Source organism: Rutidosis leptorrhynchoides, chromosome 6 (assembly GCF_046630445.1).
Source record: "Rutidosis leptorrhynchoides isolate AG116_Rl617_1_P2 chromosome 6, CSIRO_AGI_Rlap_v1, whole genome shotgun sequence".
Taxonomy (NCBI): Eukaryota; Viridiplantae; Streptophyta; class Magnoliopsida; order Asterales; family Asteraceae; genus Rutidosis; species Rutidosis leptorrhynchoides.
In genome coordinates, this window is record NC_092338.1 from 360,787,909 (window position 1) to 360,799,284 (window position 11,376).

Consider the following 11,376-nt stretch of genomic DNA (forward strand, 5'->3'; position numbering starts at 1 on the left):
AAGGACGAGCAAGGTATTGTAATTCGAAATAAAGCTAGATTGGTTGTGAAGGGATATCAGCAGATCCCTGATATAGATTATGATGAAGTATTTGCACCAGTGGCTAGACTTGAGGCAATTCGAATATTTTTGGTATTCGCATCTTTTAAAGGCTTCAAGGTCTATCAAATGGATGTCAAAAGTGCCTTTTTGTACGGGACTCTCAATGAGACCGTGTTTGTTAAGCAACCACCGGGTTTTACAGATCCACACTCTCCAGAAAAGGTATATCGTCTAGAAAAAGCACTGTATGGGCTTCATCAAGCTCCAAGAGCGTGGTATGGTACGTTGTCCAACTATATGATTGATAATGGTTTCAGAAGAGGTGTCATCGATCAGACACTTTTCATCAAAGAAAAGGGCAAGCATATAATGCTAGTACAGGTGTACGTGGATGATATTATCTTTGGATCTACAGATAAGACGATGGTGGATGATTTTGAGGAGGTAATGCAGAAACGGTTCAAGATGAGTTCAATGGAAACTATCAAATTCTTCCTTGGTATTCAGGTTGTACAAACAAATCAGGGTATCTTTTTACATCAGACAAAATATGTATCAGATATTCTGAAAAGATTCAAAATGGAAGATGAACGTCCTGCAAGGACGCCGCTATCGGTGAATCACGGGATTACACCGGATAAGGAAGGTGATAAGGTTGATCAAACCTTATATAGAGCCATCATTGGTTCGTTGATGTATCTAACAGCGTCTCGCCCTGATATCATGTTCGCAGTTTGTTTATGTGCTCGCTATCAAGCAAATCCGAATGTACATCATTTGCTTGTGGTGAAAAAGATTATGCGTTATTTAAAGCAAACTCCGAATTTGGGCCTATGGTATCCCTGTGATAATGATTTTGTACTGACGGCTTATAGTGATTCCGACTATGGTGGATGCAAGAAAGATTTTAAGTCAACATCAGGAGGTTGTCAATTCCTTGGAATCAGACTAGTTACATGGCAGTGCAAGAAGCAGACAGCAGTGGCCTTGTCTACTTGTGAAGCTGAATACATTGCTGCAGCAAGCTGTGCATCTCAGGTTGTGTGGATACAACAGCAGCTTCGTGACTACGGTTTGCATATTTCTAACACTCCTATTTTTGTTGATAATACTGCTGCCATAGCTGTTACGAAAAATCATGTGAATCACTCTAAGACCAAACACATAGGGATTAAATATCATTTTATTCGAGACTGTTATGAGAAAAGGCTAATTGATGTTATCCAAATTGGCACAACTACGCAAAGGGCTGATCTTTTCACAAAAGCTTTTGATAAACCACGTTTTGATTTCTTGTTAACTGAGTTAAGTGTCAAAATATTGTCAGATGTCGTTCCTGACGAAGAGACCAACGAGTTATGTGTTCTACTTGCATAGCTGTATATACTGTGTGGTTATATTTCTTTTCTTTCTGATTGTTTCTGTGTGTTTAAAATCCAAAAACCAAAAAGATTTTAGATTTTTAGTATTTTAGGGGGAGTAATGAATGCAACTTGAAAATAAAATAAAAAAAAAAAACGAGTGTCAAACGTTTCGCACCCATCAAGTAACCCAACTTCGGTTAACGGGAGTTGAAGTTTGAGTAGTTGGATTTTGAGTTTTGATTGGATTGCTCGATTGATCATTGGTTTAATCCGATTGGCGGTAAGTAGTGTGGTGATTATGGTGACCGTAACACCACGTTGGGCTAGTATTCGGGCCATGTCTACCATGGGTACAATATGGCCTTGAGCCATTAATGGAAACAAAACAAAATGAAGGTTATTTGGTGCAACCATGTCTGTTAAGCTACACTATAATGATTCTTTCTATGAACAATTATAAGCTAGTTGTAGAGTGCTCACTTAAATAAACAGAATCAAAAGTAACAGCTTTATGTGAAAATGAAATGAAACAAAACCATGTGGGCTTTGTGTTGTTATTTGTTTGTAGTATGAAAGATTTTGAGAGATGAAGAAAATAAAGCAAAAGGCAGTGATTTCCATTCGTGTGAATAAGCTGTATATATACATACAGCTATAGGACCCAACGATGATCATGCTGAAAATCAGCAACTAACCAGTCTAGATCGATCACACAACAACTTGCTCATTATTCTTGCTAACATTTCGGTGACTAATTACTGTTTCAAACTACTAATTCAAACCACATTTTAATAAATAAAATACTACTCCAACAAACAACATATTAAATCTAGACTTGTAACAATGTAATTATTACTCCGTATTACTTTACATAAATAACCACTAGACTATCAAAATTACCCAACAAACCATGAGTTTAGTTTTATGTAATATATGTGGTTATACGGTGACACCAGTCCCTTTTGAAGAAAAAGTGTATGTAAGGTATTCTAAATTCAGTTATTGTTGGTAACACAAAGTTCACTTTTTCATGATAAATATTTAGGAGTTTTCTTTCTTCTTTTTTTTTTTTTTTTTTTTTTTTGAGAAGAATAATGAAAATTTTTATAAAAACGAAAAACGTTTTCGAAAAGAAAACATCTTCAACAAAGGAAACAACGAGAGAAACTTCAATGAGGCTCGTAACTTGAAATCGGCTACCTCACAAACGGTCTATACTGGGTCTCATCTTAAACAAATCGAAATACAAACCGGGAAATAACCAACGCATACAACAAATTATAACTACAACAAACTCAAGAACGAAAAAGACAATAGGAACCATGACGCTGCGAAACACGAACTCAAATGTTTTTGATGAAAACGACAACCGTTATGGCTGTCATTAATATTTTCAGACACATTGATTAATTGTACTCTAACGGTAACCGCCCATAACCAGCAAAACGTTATATATTAGAAAATCTACACTACAACGTTTTCGCTAATTGTTCGCTAATATCCCGAATTAGTAAGTTTGTATCGAGATGCGAAGATCCACCGTCTTCCATTGCTATCTTTGCCATTTCAGCAAGCTCGTGGGCCCGTTTCCTTATCAATTCTCTTTCTTCTCCTTTGTTCATCAAACACTCGATAGCAGACTTAACCCGTTCCTTCTTCACAAACGGGCCGACCTTATCTTGCTCTCCTAAAGGAGTAGGGGTCTCGAAACCGATACTAACTCCATCTTTCAAAACGTCGATGACAAATTTTTCGTTAAGAAATTGGTCAAACAAATGTGGCCATGTAACCAATGGCAGCCCGGCGCTAACTGCTTCTAGTATCGAGTTCCATCCACAATCAGTTAAAAACCCACCTACAGCTCGATGTGATAAAATCAAGACTTGTGGGCCCCAATCGTGTATTACCAACCCTCGGTTTCCTACTCCTTCTTCGAATCCTGATTCCGAAAACCATCTTTCTAGTTCCTCCGCTTTAGTTCTTATGCACCATATGAGCGAAACATTAGTCGACTCTAGTCCTAACCCAAGCTCGATTAGTTGGTCCATAGGCACACGTCTAAGAGTCCCCAAGCTAACGTATACAACTGACCCTGGTTCTTTACCATCGAGCCATTTTAAGCAGTCGTGTTCGTTGATTGCAGCCTTGTTTCCTCTTTCCGCTTTATCCAAATTATCTTTATTGCATAGTGAAACAGGGCCAATACAATATACTTTTTTGTCTTTTGCCTTGGCTAATTCATGAACATACTCGAGTTCTAGCTCATGAAAAGTGTTAACCACAAACCCGTAAGTATGTTGGTGATTTTAGTGTCATCCAACTAACATTTTAGCTGATTGTGATTTACTAGAAAGCAGGAGTTGACTAGTGATACTTAACATGGGTTCGGTGAGTGCGGAGTGCACGCCTATAAGAGTGAACTAGACACTGGCGCACGGTAATGGCGGGGGTCAAGGGGGCTGCGCCCCCTTGCGGGGTCCAAGGGGCAGCGCCCCTGGCGGGGTCCAAGGGGCAGAGCCCCTGGCTGGGGCCCCGCTCCTTTTTGAGTGATACGTTTTAATGAAACGTTTAAATAAAACGTTTTTCCCGCTCCTTTTTCAACCGTCATAACCATTCATTTGTTAACCGCCTAAACTGTTTTATATAATCAGTTTTGGAAAAACTGCTTTCATTCTTATTCAATTTCATACAGAACGAACACAGAAATCTATACACATAAATCGCATTCTTCTTGTCTGGAAACGATTTGCATTTCTAGTCTTATCCCAATTGAAATTTCGTGTAACCCGAGACAAGGAGGGTCGGAATATTCAATTAGGAAAGTGTTTCACGATTCTAGAAATATCCGGATTATCTGTTTACATACCCTGTTTCTAACAAAGTATGTTATTCGGCTTCTTTAATTCTTGAACGAAACCCGATTCGGTCGGTTGTTTCTACTCTTGTGGTCCCCATAAGTTGAACTTTAAAAACTTCAATTCGATCAGGCAAACCAGGCAGGATAAATTTTTGCGAATCGGATTCGATCTCGGTTAACATATTGGTTGTTAAAACGATATGCATACAGACCATCCAAAAGCACCTTGGTCCATGGAAAACGAGCCGTGGAATGTTAAGCCGTAGCGCCACCTCAGCAGTCCATGGCGATGTTTCAGCTAAAGGAGTAACAACAGAAACATACAGCAATGGTGGCTTTTCAAGGAACCACATTGCTTGAAAAAGATGATTGCAAAATGTCAAGCTACTAGTTTAGATAAACTTTGTTACATTTGCGAGGCTATTCGAGTTACTAAACTTGTTGGGAGATTAATTTTTTTTTTTTTCCAAATGGTTTGAAGTGCATAGTTCTTAAGACAAGAAACACCTTTTGGATTTCTTAAAGTTTTACCTTGTTTGCATAGAATTTTTCTATTGTGGTTCATATGCTCTAATTTCATTGTACCTAATATTAGCTGTCAGTGAAGTTATATCATATGAACGCTTTAGTTATCAGTAGGTGATGTTCGCTAGTTCTCTTTCGTGAAATATTAATGATGGTGTTGATTATTAATCTTGGTACCATAGTATGTTTCCCCTGTCTTATTTGAAGTTAGCGTCATTCACGTGTCTATAAATGGATCAAAGAGCCAATGAACAAAAACCCCTGCTGAAAGACGAAAGATGCTTTCCAAGTTGAATAGTTTTAGTCGACGATTGCACCTCCAATTAAAGATGCCAACTCAGTTTAAAGGTCTCCATCACATACTGAGCCTCTAATGGAGTGTAAATTGATACCCCGGTGGATTTTAGAGTATATGACACTGAGATAGCAATACTACATTATCTACTCAAGTCGCTTCACATGTTTATTGACTAGTATCTCTTTTTCCGATTAATTATGATGTTCTTAGTAGTGATCAGTAAGTTCAATACATTGGTCATAATGGTAGAAGATATTGCGACTGCGAGGCCCTCTCGTGTTAAGGTTTTTGTAAATCATGATACGTTTTGAATAGTGATGTTTCAAGAGATTTACTTGGTGAAGCTAAGTCGAGGTCAAGAAAGAAGGCGAATGAGGTTTTCACTTCGGATACTTGTAAGCTTAAAGATTACATTGATGACTTGAATTACATAGATTTACGTTTTTTCTTGTTCTCCAAGGTGTTTCCTTGTTGTTTTTGGCCTATATAAGCATCCTATTGTAACCCTTATGTATGTACACGAATTATATCAATAAAATCTCTCTAGTTGGTCCGTGGATTTAAGTAATCGACATTCGATTACATATAACCACGTTAAATCTCGCGTTCTTTAATTTTTTATTATTGTTCTTTCGTTGGTCGAAGTGGGTGATTAATCTCGATGATTAATCTTATTGTTTGGATCCTATAAATCCTTACAATTGGTATCAGAGCTCAAGGTTCGAGTTGGGATCGATGGCGGAAGACGGTAAATTAAAGATTGAGCGGTTTGATGGCAAAGACTTCACCTTTTGGAAGATGCAAATAGAAGACTACTTTTATCAAAAGAAACTTCACCAACCTTTGTTGGAGACCAAACCCGAAGGCATGAATGATGCCGATTGGATGCTCTTGGATCGTCAAGCTTTGGGTGCGGTTCGTCTTGCACTCGCCAAGAACGTTGTTGGTAATATTATGAACGAAAAGACAACGTTTAATTGTTTAAAGGCACTCTCCAACATGTATGAGAAACCTACGGTGGCGAATAAGGTTTTTCTCATGCGACAATTGTTCAATACGAAGATGAAGGAAGGTATGAGTGCAACGGATCATATCAACGAATTCAACATTCTTGTTTCAAGATTAGAGTCGGTTAAAATCAAATTTAATGATGAACTAAAAGCACTAATCTTGCTTTCATCATTACCGGAAAGTTGGTCGGGTACGGTTACCGCGGTTAGTAGCTCTACCGGTACTACTAAGCTTGCATATGAAGGAATTAGGGATTTAATTCTCGGTGAAGACACTCGCCGGAGAAGTTCGGGGGAATTGTTATCCAGTTCTTTATTAAGTACCGATAACCGTGGTAGGAAAATTGATTGCGGTGTGAAGAAGAGTAAAGGGAAGTTCAAGAAGAGGTATCCATCGAAAGACCGAAGTGATGTTATTTATTGGGGTTACAATCAAAAGGGGCATTATCAAAGAAATTGTAAGAATGCTCCGGTTAAAGATGTTAACTTAGCCGCAGAAGATACAGAGGATGCATTATTATGTACTCCCTCCGTCCCAGAATAAATGTCATGTTTAACTTTTGAAAGTCAATCGTTTAAGTTTTGACTTCAAATATTTTATGGTTTTTGCTATATAATTTTTGATGAAAATTATATGAATAGATAGATTTTATAATTTTGTTTTCATTGGTATAACTTTCATCAATTATTTTATAATACAAATAAAGATATTTAAAGTCAAAGTTGACGAAGAAAGACTCAAAAAGTCAAACCAGGACATTTATTTTGGGATGGAGGGAATAGTATTGAAAGTTCGATGGAGTCTTGGGTCTTGGATTCGGGAGCTTCGTTTCACGCCACACCCACTAAGAGCATCATGAAGAATTTTCGGTCGTATCAAGGTAAAGTTAGATTGGCAAACAACAAAGGTCTCGAGATTAAAGGTATAAGAGATGTTGTATTGAAGACTACTCTTGGTTCATATTGGACTTTGAAAAACGTGAGGTTTATTCCTAAGTTAAAAAGAAAGCTAATCTCGGTTGGTCAATTAGATGAAGAAGGTAATGAGGTTACTTTTAAGAATCGCCAATGGGAGGTGATTGAGGGTAGTAGTGTCGTGGCTCGTGGACATAAAAGGGGAACTCTTTATATGGTTGAGGTGTTTGAAGAAGACACGGTGATTGCTACGGTTGACGTTGGGGCTAGTTCTACTCTATGGCACTGAAGACTCGGGCATATGGGTGAGAAGGGTATGAAGGTTCTTAGTTCGAGTGGGAGGATTCCGGATTTAAAAAAGATAGAGCTAGGGTTTTGCAAACCATGCACTTATGGGAAGCAAAAGAAGGTGACTTTTGTTAAATCGGGGAATACACCAAAGTTAAAGAAATTAGAGCTAGTTCATATGGATGTTTTTGGGCTAACGAATGTAGAATCACATGGAGGTTCTCTTTATTATGTCACTTTCAATGACGACTCCCCTCGAAAGGTATGGTTTATTTTCTCAAAGCTAAATCCAAATTTTTTGGTACTTTTGTGAAGTGGAAAGCTATGGTTGAGAATGAGACAAATTTAAAAGTCAAGTGTTTAAGGTCCGAAAATGGAGGAGAATATGGTAGTCTTGAGTTTAAAGACCATTATGCAAAGCTCGGTATTAGAATATTGAAAATGGTACCGGAGACACCGCAACACAATAGGGTCGCCGAACGTATGAATCGTACGTTGAATGAAAGGGCTAGGAGTATGAGATTACATACCGGTTACCTAAGATATTTTGGGCGGATGCGGTTAATACGGCGGATTATTTGATTAATAGGGGACGCTTAACACCATTGGGTTTCCTAATTCCCGAGGAAGAATGGCTAGGTAAAAAGGTTAGTTATGATCATCTTAGAATCTTTGGGTGCAGTGTTTATGTGAAGACCAAAGATATTGATAAAGATAACTTGAAGCTAAGTCAAAGAAGTGTACGTTCATTGGTTATGGTTCGAATGAGATGGGTTATCGTTGTTGGGATAATGAAGCTAGGAAAGTTATTCGATCGCGTGATGTTACCTATGATGAAGACTCGGTCTATGGCAAACCGGAAACGGAGAGTCAAATACTGGATCAAGTTATTCTTGACGACGTTTCTCTTGATGATCTTGCGGGTTCTCATGGGAGTTTAGGGAATAATGAATTGCCGATTAATGGTGATAGGTCGGATCTTGACAATGATAGGGGTGGTTCGAATAACGGTGTTAATTCTGAACATAGTGCGAGTTCTAGTGATGTGGAGGCTACTAATGAAACCGGTCCAACAATACCAGTTGCTCCTATACTTATACACTCGACTAGAGTGCCCAGACCTATTCCTATGTATTCTCCATCAACAAACTACTTGCTCTATACCGAGAATGGTAAACCTGAAAGTTACTTTGAAGCAAGAAAGTCCAAAGAATCCATACAATGGGAGCTTGCTATGAAAGAAGAGATAGGTCACTTGAGAAGAACAAGACTTGGTCACTAGTGAAATTACCTCATGATAAAAAGGCGTTGCAAAACAAATGGGTGTATAGAATAAAGAATGAGGTGGATGGCAAGAAGAGGTACAAAGCACGATTAGTGGTTAAAGTGTAGCGACCCGACCAAATCATGTTTGACGGCGCCGACTACTTCGGTCCCGTTGCGTGGTCATAAGTCTTTATTATGACTTTTGACCAAAATATGTCGCATTTATTTTATAAGAAAAAGGATGTTTCAAGTTAACAAATGTAGTTCGAAAGACTAGTTACATTACAATGTTTAACGTACGAATGAAACCTATGCGACACAATTTAAAGTAGTCAAAAGATGCTCCATCTATGCATGTATACTCGACATCCAAGCAAGTATCAAAAAGAGTGCGGAAGCATGTATCAAGTAGCTTTCAAGGACCTGAGAAAACATATAGAAAACTGTCAACGAAAACGTTGGTGAAATCATAGGTGTTTTAGTAAACGTTGCATTTGAACCACAAGATTTAATATAATATGATTATCTAAATCATTTGCATTCCAAAGTTGTTATTTGTTTCGCGGGCACCCAATTATCAAACTTAACTGTTTTGCACCCTTCGCGTAGTGTTAGAACATACACTAGACCCGAAAATATATTTCATCCGCTAACGGTAGCGAACCGTCCGAATGAGGCTCGTCAAGCCCATGTGATCACATAATATAAGTTCACGTTTACACCCTGCAAGTGTAACTAATGATAATTGAATTGAGGCTTTTTGGTCAAACCCGTACGTGGAATGTTCGTTTTCGTACTTGTGTTCAAAGTGTAAAAGTATGATACGTATATGTTTCTCATCCCATAGTTTAAAGCATAAAAGTTGTTTGAAGGATGGGACTATGATCTCACCTTGAGTGCACGTATGAAAAGTACTTCACAAAGTAATGTGTGCGAAGGATAGTGCTAGTCTTGACCTAAACCAATAGGTCGTATCAATAACGGTAAACACGATAGGTCAAAGATGTTTAATTAGTCCTATGGCTCGTTACAACTCGATTATGTAGCATGTGATTCAAATTGTCAAGTTTCATGCAAGATACAAGTACAGAAACAAGTTAGGAAGGTTGCATAATCATTTGGTTAAGTTTGACAAAAAGTCAAACTTTGGTCGGTCAAAGTCAACGAAAGTCAACACGTTCGGGTCGGGTCCCGAACTATTTTTCTGAGGTTTTTATTCATATATAAGCATGTTAGAACAAGTCTCATGTGAATCGGAGGTCCATAGTGTGCCAAACATTTTTCGTATTTTGACCAAAGAGGTCAGAAACTGGACACGGCTTAGGCCGCGCCGCGGCCCCAAATTGTCGCGCCGCGACAATACACGGGAACTGGTACCTGGTCAGTCTCAAATGTCCAAGTCTCAATTCCAAACACTTTCAAGCATAACTCGCAAACCGCTAATACTTAGAACTCGTATCTTATATCGTTAGAAAGGTAATTTGACAAAGAACACAACTAAATACATTTCACCAACCAAAAATGTTATTTGTAACAATCGGCTTTCCAAAGTAAATGATCAATTAATGCACACATTTAATACACAAATTTGATAAGAGCACATTTATGATTCGGGCATTTAATGCATACATATAACATGCCGTTTTGTAGGTAATCGAGCATACAATACAACTAACTACTTACTAACTACAATTCATGTCATTCAATGCATCAAATATTCATTTCAAGCTTATCAAACCCTAACCCGAATTCACCAAAATCACTAATCAAGTTTATGGAGTTTTCTCAAGCAACCTACACATCAATTTGAAGCTAGTGATACTAGGAACACATTTAATACATGCATTTATAACATTTAACAACATTCAAACAACCAAATCACCAAATCAAACACACCAAAGTTCATACTCAAGCTAGTTACTTCAAATAATGAAATCGAGCATATAAATCATATATTCATGTTAGACTTGAGCCATAGACACTAATTAACAACTTTATAAGTTCAAAAATATCAAGAACACAAAAATCTAGTGATTTTAGAAAGTTACCCAAACTTGATGAAGTCGGTATGGAATCGAAGAGGAAGTTGCAAGGATTTCAAATATGTAATTTGTTTTGCAAGACACCCGCTAGCTTGGATTTAGATGATGATTCCTTGTTTGAGAAATTGAGAGAAAATATGGAAGTAGAAGAAGAAAAGGTAAAATGAAAAAGAAAAGATGGGGGTGGGGGTTGACTAGTCAAAGGCTAGTCACCTCTTTGGCATTTTGGCGAAACTAGTCCCTCAAGTTCGGTTGCGGGTGCGTGAATTACCTAGACGAGATATTTTTAAAACACGTATTAACGGGAGATGTTATAAACATATAACGAGATTTAAATAGTTAAACGGAAAAGTAAACGGAAAAAGGCGGGATGTTACATTACCTACTCCTTAAAAGAAATTTTGTCCCGAAATTTAAGTAGGCGTAGTAGTCGTTGTTTCTTCCTCGGAATCCTGCGTTTCAGGAATTGGGAATAAATGAGGGTATTTCTTTTGCATTTGATCTTGCCTTTCCCAAGTAAACTCGGGTCCTCTTTTAGCGTTCCAACGGACTTTAACAATCGGGATTTGGCTTTGTTTCAATGTCTTGACGGAGGTGTCCACAATTTCAACCGGTTCCTCCACAAAATGAAGCTTGTCATCAATAGTAAGTTCCTTGAGAGGGATGACGATATCGAGTTCGGCAAGACACTTTTTCAAGTTAGATACATGGAAGGTAGGATGAACGGAGTTCAATTGAGGCGGAAGATCTAAACGATAAGCAACGTTTC

The 11,376-nt window shown here is 38.0% G+C and overlaps 1 pseudogene; it reads right to left on the reverse strand.

The window, feature by feature from the left end:
- Positions 1-2,875: 2,875 nt before the first annotated feature.
- Positions 2,876-4,616, reverse strand: LOC139854843 (UDP-glycosyltransferase 73E1-like; annotated as a pseudogene).
- Between the last annotated feature and the right edge of the window lie 6,760 nt (positions 4,617-11,376).